This window comes from Agelaius phoeniceus, chromosome 8 (genome assembly GCF_051311805.1).
Source record: "Agelaius phoeniceus isolate bAgePho1 chromosome 8, bAgePho1.hap1, whole genome shotgun sequence".
NCBI classification, from domain to species: Eukaryota; Metazoa; Chordata; class Aves; order Passeriformes; family Icteridae; genus Agelaius; species Agelaius phoeniceus.
In genome coordinates this window covers 5,942,501-5,950,000 of record NC_135272.1, presented here as the reverse complement: position 1 = coordinate 5,950,000, position 7,500 = coordinate 5,942,501, and the positions used below count along the sequence as shown (strand labels likewise).

The window sequence follows — 7,500 nt, the reverse complement described above, 5'->3', positions numbered from 1 at the left end:
GACGGTGACATACGTACTGATGTCCTTGTACATATTGTCCACCAGTCCGACGACGTGGGGATCCACTCTCCGTTGCTGTAAAACGTGTAAGATGTGCTGGTGGCTCACGGTGTCAAAAGCCTTAGCAATGTCCACGAATATAACACCCAGTGGTCTATGTTCATTTTTGGCAGTCCAAATTATAGTTTGCAGGAGCTTCAGGTTCTCAGAACATCCCGCCTCACTGATGAAACCTCTCTGCCTTGGGTTGAGGGGGCACGCCTTAGTCATCCTCGCCGTCACAATCCTGGAGAACAGCCTCAGCAAGATGGAACCAATTGTGATGGGTCTCTAGTTGTTGATGTCCTTCAGGTGCTCCAGTTTTGTCGATTTGGGGATCAAAACAGTCCTGCACCCCCTCACCATGTCCGGGATGTCACCAGATGTTAGCCACAGGTTGAAGAGCTCAGCAGTCCGGGCATACCCGGGATCCATCTTCCTGATGTCCCCAAGGGCAATCCTATCTGGACCTGGTGCTGAGCCCTTGCTCATTTCCCGCACGTTCTTTTCAATTTCTTTGGCTGTAATTAAGTCCCTGAAGGCCTTATGGTGGGGCTTCCCTTTAATTTCAAAGTCTCCAAAGACTCTCAAGTCTCACACCAAACTGTCCAGGTGTTTCCCATCTGGCCTTGAATACCGAATAAATTTCACTGGGTGATATATCACAGGACAGACATTCGATGTCGTCCAAAATGATCTTCGCTAATTTCCTCGTCTAGATGGAATAAACGCTGAAAGCGGAGGTAGTTACCTCTTTTGATCGCTCTGTCCTTCATCCACTTCTGAAACTGTTTTCTTGGCTGCTCCTCCCGAGTTTCCTTTTGCTTTTCCCCCCCGGAGTGCTGTTCTTATTTGGCTCACTGATTCCAGGCAACCAAAGCAGTCCTGCGCTGTCTGATTGAGCAGTGGTTGCACCTTTTGGCCTTCTAATAACTGTTCAAATGCTCTGGGGAAGTTGTTAATTGTCCCATCTGATAAACGTTCTTTGATCCTTTTCTGATAACGAGCCTGCAGTCGCCCCGCCCTCTGCTGGCCAACGGTTTCCCGGAGACCGTTATCCCTATCAAAGTGGTGTCCAGATGTCTCTATTGTTCCCTTCCCAGCAGCTGGTCCTCCCGGCTGGTGGTTCCCCCCAAGTCCATTGTTCACAGTTCCTGCCTGGGATTGATGACTTGACCCAGGTTCTGATTTCAAGTTCCCAGCTGCTCCCCCACCCACTCCAGTCTTCCTGAGCAGCATTCTTCTTTTATCACCAATCTGCTTAGCTGTTTTGCTTGTTAAGTGTTCCGATATGAGCTTATTTATGTTTTTGTGACTCTCGAACTGTACCTCCAGCTTGACAAGTAGATCTTCCTCCTCCTTTGTCCAGCATCTTTTGTGGGCTCCTCAGTTTGATGTTTCTTTCGGTTGGGAAGCATCGATCCTCTCCTGGTTTCTAACCAGTGGATGTACCAATCTTTTGTGTTGTCCTAGGCCAATTTTAGTCATAAAATCTCTACTGCATACCTCACATATCCACTCTCCCACTGGAGGTCCCGCATCCTTCAGACCCTTGCACTTTGCAAAATGACAAACAGTACTGTGATGGTTAAAATCCTCCCTCCCACACTAGGCACACCGAAAGCACACCCTCTTCCTCCCGTGAGACCCCTTAAGGTGTTCAATTAGGGCCAACATCGAGTTGACCTGGGTACCACAGCAAGGACATGGTGGATTTTTGTCAGGAACAGTCACCTTCACCATGTCATCCGGTGCTTGTTCACTGCAGACCTCAGGCACTGGAGGCAATGCCTCTGGTGTACCCTCTTCCCCCTTCCCACTGCCTCCCTTCCCAAGTACATTCTGATCATCGTCCTTAGGGGGACTAGGATTTAAGTCATCCCCCTCACTCAGTTGTGGTGTAGGCTGTTCAAACACCTCAGGAAACCCGTTCAACACCCCCCCATTAACAGAAACATGAACCACCCCCTGTACATGCTCCTGCAGATATGACCTATATAGTTCTAAAGAGAAATTCACCAGCAAGCCCAATTCATTTTCTGTCAATTTGGTGGTTGTAGATGTTACAAAATCATCTCAGGAGGTCTGAGTGCCCACCGATACCCTAGTAAGGTGTAACAGCTACCCCCAGTTTCCTCCTCCGAGAAACGGATTTGGATTTGGAATAGCCGAGTCATGACCGGATTCAACATCGGGAATGGAATGGGTGGTCAGCCCACCTCCGAACCCGTCGCCCCTGTCCAACCAGGGGGCCAGGTTTCAGGTAGTAAGAGAGTCATAGTTACTCCCACTGTTTACCCACGCTTCATTGAATTTCTTCACTTTGACATTCAGAGCATTGGGCAGAAATCACATCGCGATGCTTTGTTTTAATTAAACAGTCGGATTCTCCTGCTCCGCACCAGTTCTAAGCCGGCTGCTAGGCACCGGCCGAGGCGGGGCGCCAGCCCGGAGACCCCCTCCAGGGACCCTCCCCCGTGCGAACTGCTTGGCTGACGCTGGCCACGGCCGTGCGCCGCGGGGACCCCGCCGGCAGGAACCGACGGGGCAGCGGCGCGCTACGACGATGGTGGCGGTCGCCGCTGGGGCGCCGGCCGCGGCAAGGCGGAGGGCAGGTGGAGGGGAGGGCGGGCGATGGCCGCCGCAGCTGGGGTCATCCAAGGGAAGGGCCTGGCGCGTGTCCAGAGTCGACGCTGCGCGCACCTGCGCATGCCCCGGCACCCGGGCGGGCCACGCGGAGCGCACTCACCTGCGCGCGGTGCCTCATCCTGCCACAGGGCGCGCCCGGCCCCGCTTCGCGCCCCAGCCCGACCGACCCAGCCCTTAGAGCCAATCCTTATCCCAACGTTACGGATCCGGCTTGCCAACTTCCCTTACCTACATTGTTCCAACATGCCAGAGGCTGTTCACCTTGGAGACCTGCTGCGGATATGGGTACGGCCCAGTGCGAGTCTTACTCCCTCTCCCCCAGATTTTCACGGGCCAGCGAGAGCTCACCGGACGCTGCCGGAACCGCGACACTTTCCAAGGTGTGGGCCCCTCTCTCGGGGCGAACCCTTTCCAGGGCGCCCAGCCCTTCACAAAGAAAAGAGAACTCTCCCCGGGGCTCCCGCCGGCTTCTCCAGGATCGGATGCATCACCGCACTGGGCACCTCGTGGCACCTGTCTCCGCCACTCCGGATTCGGGGATCTGAACCCCACTCCCTTTGCTGAGGGCAATGGAGGCCATTGCCCACTCTTTCGGAACGGCACTCGCCTATCGCTTAGGACCGACTGACCCATGTTCAACTGCTGTTCACATGGAACCCTGCTCCACTTCGGCCTTCAAAGCTCTCGTTTGAGTATTTGCTACAACCACCAAGATCTGCACCTGCAGCGGCTCCACCCGGGCCCATGCCCCAGGCTTCGAGGCGCATCGCAGCGGCCCTCCTACTCGTCACGGACTAGCCCCCACAGGCATCGCACTGCCGGCGACGGCCGGGTAAGGGCCTGACGCTCCAGCGCCATCCACTTTAAGGGCTAGTTGATTTGGCAGGTGAGTTGTTACACACTCCTTAGCGGATTCCAACTTCCATGGCCACCGTCCTGCTGTCTAGATAAACCAACACCTTTTCTGGGCTCTGATGAGCGTCGGCATCGGGCGCCTTAACCCGGCGTTCGGTTCATCCCGCAGCACCAGTTCTGCTTACCAAAAGTGGCCCACTGAGCACTCGCATTCCAGGGCGCGGCTCCACACCAGCGAGCCGGCCCCCTTACCCATTGAAAGTTTGAGAATAGGTTGAGATCGTTTCGGCCACAGGACTTCTAATCATTCCCTTTACCGGGTACAACTGCCCATTGCCGAGTGCCAGCTATCCTGAGGGAAACTTCGGAGGGAACCAGCAACTAGATGGTTCAATTAGGCTTTCGCCCCTAGACCCGGGTCGGACGACCGATTTGCACATCAGGACCACTACGGACCTCCACACAGAGTTTTCCTCTGGCTTCGCCCTGCCCAGGCATAGTTCACCATCTTTCGGGTCCTAGCACAGATGTTCACGCTCCACCTCCCCGGCCCCGCGAGGGGTTGGCGGGCGAGACGGGCCAGTCATGCGCCCGGGGCTGCCAGGCGCGACACGCGCCCTGGGATCCCACCTCAGCAGGGGCGCGGCGGCCCTCACCTTCATTGCACCGTGGGCTTTCGACGACAGCCCTTGACTCGCGCACGTGCTAGATTCCTTGGTCCGTGTTTCAAGACGGGTCGGTTGGGTAGCTGACATCGCCGCGGACCCTGGGCACCGGAGCACGGCCCGTCAAGCCCGGCCCAGCGGCGCCGCGCGGTTGGGGTGCACTGAGGACAGTCCGCCCTGGTTGACAGTGGTGCCGGGGGTCCGTGGGCTCGGCCCCTGCACCCCTGCATGAAACGCCGCACTGCGGGGACGCCGCCCCCACCCCCCCACCCCCAGGAGGGGGAGGGCGGGGGAAAAGCAACGCCCCCAACCACGGCGCCGCCGACAGGGGGAGAGGAGGGCGCTACGGCGGTCCTCTCCCACGGCCCTGGGATTCAGCAAGACCTGCTGCCCGGGGGCTGTAACACCCGCCGCCGCTCGCACGGCGCTCGGCCACTTGCCCGCCGGAGGCCTTTCCAGCTGACCCGGAGCTGGTCGTGGCGCACCGCCGCAGAGGAAATGTGCCCGGCCATGGCTGGCTGCCGGTCGGGTGGTGGTCCCTGCACCGGCCCGCCCCCCCTGGCTCGCCCCCCGCACGGGGTTCACCCGGGGGACGGAAGGGAGGTGGAGGCAAGGATCCGCCGAGCCCGCGCCGGCCGACTGCAACTCACCAAGTTGACTCCTCCGGGCGGACTGCGCGGGCCCCGCCCGTTTACCTCTTAACGGTTTCATGCCCTCTTGAACTCTCTCTTCAAAGTTCTTTTCAACTTTCCCTTACGGTACTTGTTGGCTATCGGTCTCATGCCGGTATTTAGCCTTAGATGGAATTTACCACCCGCTTTGGGCTGCATTCCCAAGCAACCCGACTCCGAGAAGCCCCGGGCCTGGCGTGCCGGGGGGCCACTACCGGCGTCACACCATCCGCGGGCTGCGGCCTCGATCACAAGGACTTGGGTCCCCTGAGAGCGCCGCAGGGGAGGGGGGGCTTCTGTACGCCACATGTCCCACGCCCCACTGCGGGGTGGGGATTCGGCACTGGGTTCTTCCCTCTTCGCTCGCTGTTACTGAGGGAATCCTCGTTAGTTTCTTTTCCTCCGCTGACTAATATGCTTAAATTCAGCGGGTCACCACGTCTGATCTGAGCTTGCAATCCCAAAGCTCGGCCACGTGGCGCATGGGGGCGCGCGCGACGATGGCAGCCGTGTCTCCCCCGCCCGCTACGCCACCAGTCCCCCCCTCCTCTCCGCGCTCCCGGAGGGAGCCAGAGAGAGAGAGAGTGTGCGTGCGCATGAGCGAGCGACGAGGAGACGGAGAGCCCCATCCCGGAGATGAGAACTGAATAGGGAGTGGGGCAGAGACGGCCCCGCGCGGGAGGACCGGCCGGGTGGTGGTGTGCACGACGGCATCAGCGGGGAGAGAGAGAGGAACAACGGTGCCCCTCGGCACGTCCCGAGACCGTGACAGAAGCGGAGGGGGCGGGCGAAGGGAGGACGGGGTCGGAACAACCATCCCCGGCGCTCTCGCCACGCGCGCGCGCTCGGAAGCATGGCACGGTACCGCCGCGGTTCCCACCCGCAGACAGCCGCCGGTGCGGGGGGACGCTGGGGGCGAGGCCGTGCCTTGCCTCTCCTTCTCGCCCTCCTCTCTCTTTCTCTCTCGGCCCTTGGCAGCGCCTTTCAACACCGTCTCTCGCTCTCCCCAGGCTGCCATGCCACCGCATCCACGGCATGGTCCCGGCGAGGACGAGCTCCACCCCAGCGGCTTGCTCCGGGAGCGGGGAGCAACGGAGTGCTCCCTGAGTCTGCATTTAGGGGGACGAAGGCCCTGCACGGCAACGACAATGACTGCGACGATGACAACTGCAACAACGACGATGCCCGCTGGGCCGCAGTGAAGGGATCGAGGCCTCCTAGGGAAACGCTTCCCTCGCCGAACCCCTGACTGCCTTCCCTCGGGCACCAGTGGGATGCTGCTGCTGCCACCGCCACCACCACCCGCTGCGGGCAACAGGCCAGAGAGGCAACCCCAGCCGTGCCACTAGCGTGGCCCCCGGATGGCTATTGATCATCAAGCGATCCTCAGACAGGCGTAGCCCCGGGAGGAATCCGGGGCTGCACGTGCCTTCGAATGGTCAATGGTCAATGTGTCCTGCAATTCACATTAATTCTCACAGCTAGCTGCATTCTTCATCGACGCACGAGCCGAGTGATCTACCGCTAAGAGTTGTCTGGCTTTTGGGCACTGCTCACGCCAAGCGGCCCCTTTTTTTGTTACTCTGGGGCTGAGGACGCAGGGGTGCACGCCTGGCTTTGACCATACGAGCACACAGAAACAGAAGGGAGAATAAAAACCAACTGGAGCAACCCACACTCCGAAGGCCGGCCAAGACGTGGGGGAGCCCGCGCTCCTGACCGCCTCCCCCGCGAGGGGTGACGCCGACCTCACAAATGCCGTCCTTCAGAGGCAGACCAGGCACCCGGGCTCGGCCCGGCCTCCGCGCCAAGGGCCACGCGGCGCGTGCTGGAATGCGGGAGGGCACGGCAGCCCCCCCGCGTCTCACTTTCACGGGATGACACGCACAAAACACATGGCACACGGCTGGGGGCGCGCGGCCATCAGCCCCCACACACGGCGGCTCTCCCTGGGCCCCCAACGCCGCGGGCCTCACGGAGTGCCGCTGCGCCGCTGCGTGGCCGGCTTATCTCTTTCCCCACTGCACGGCCTTCCCCTGGCTCGAGATGGCACACGACGATGACCAGCCCCCACCGGCACGCCTCCTGCGGGACCACTCCCCTGCTGGGCGGGTGAGAGACCGGCGGACGTGCTCCGCCCCCGGCCCCGGAGGCGGGCGCCACCGAGAGCCAAGCTGGCATAGCCAGGGCCCAAGGCCTGCCGGACGGAAGACCCCGCCGCCACCGGGGCCGCACTCCCAGGACCGCCACCGCCGCGTCGCACCGCCGGGGCCCCTTACCTCGGGCACGCGCCCGGCAGAAGGCAGGACAGCATTGAGCTAGGGTGCAACGCCTGCACTCCTCGTTTGCACGCGGAGACCAGGCGGGGAGAAGCGCCCCCGCGGCTGCCCTGCGCGCCTTCCTGAGGCCCACATGCGGCCGGGAAGGGCGATGGAGGATGCAACGAGCGGGGCCCGGGACGGGACCACTGACGGCTGACGGCGGGCGCCTTCGGGCTGACCATCCCCGCAGGGAGGGACACCCGTTGAGCGGCGCCACGGCCGCTCTGCACGGGATCGCCTGCGCTCGCGGGCCTCCGCCGCTGGAGGGCCCACCGAGCGCTCACCCCCACCAGCAGGCAG

The 7,500-nt window shown here is 61.1% G+C and overlaps 1 non-coding gene and 1 pseudogene across 1 annotated transcript; both read right to left on the bottom strand.

Annotated features, from left to right (window-relative positions):
- Positions 1–5,334, bottom strand: part of LOC129133418 (28S ribosomal RNA) — an 8,327-nt pseudogene extending 2,993 nt beyond the window's left edge.
- A 925-nt stretch (positions 5,335–6,259) lies between these two features.
- On the bottom strand, positions 6,260–6,412 carry LOC129131534 (5.8S ribosomal RNA). Its single transcript, XR_008535681.1, has one exon. It is a non-coding gene; the product is annotated as a 5.8S ribosomal RNA (ribosomal RNA).
- Positions 6,413–7,500: the final 1,088 nt, after the last annotated feature.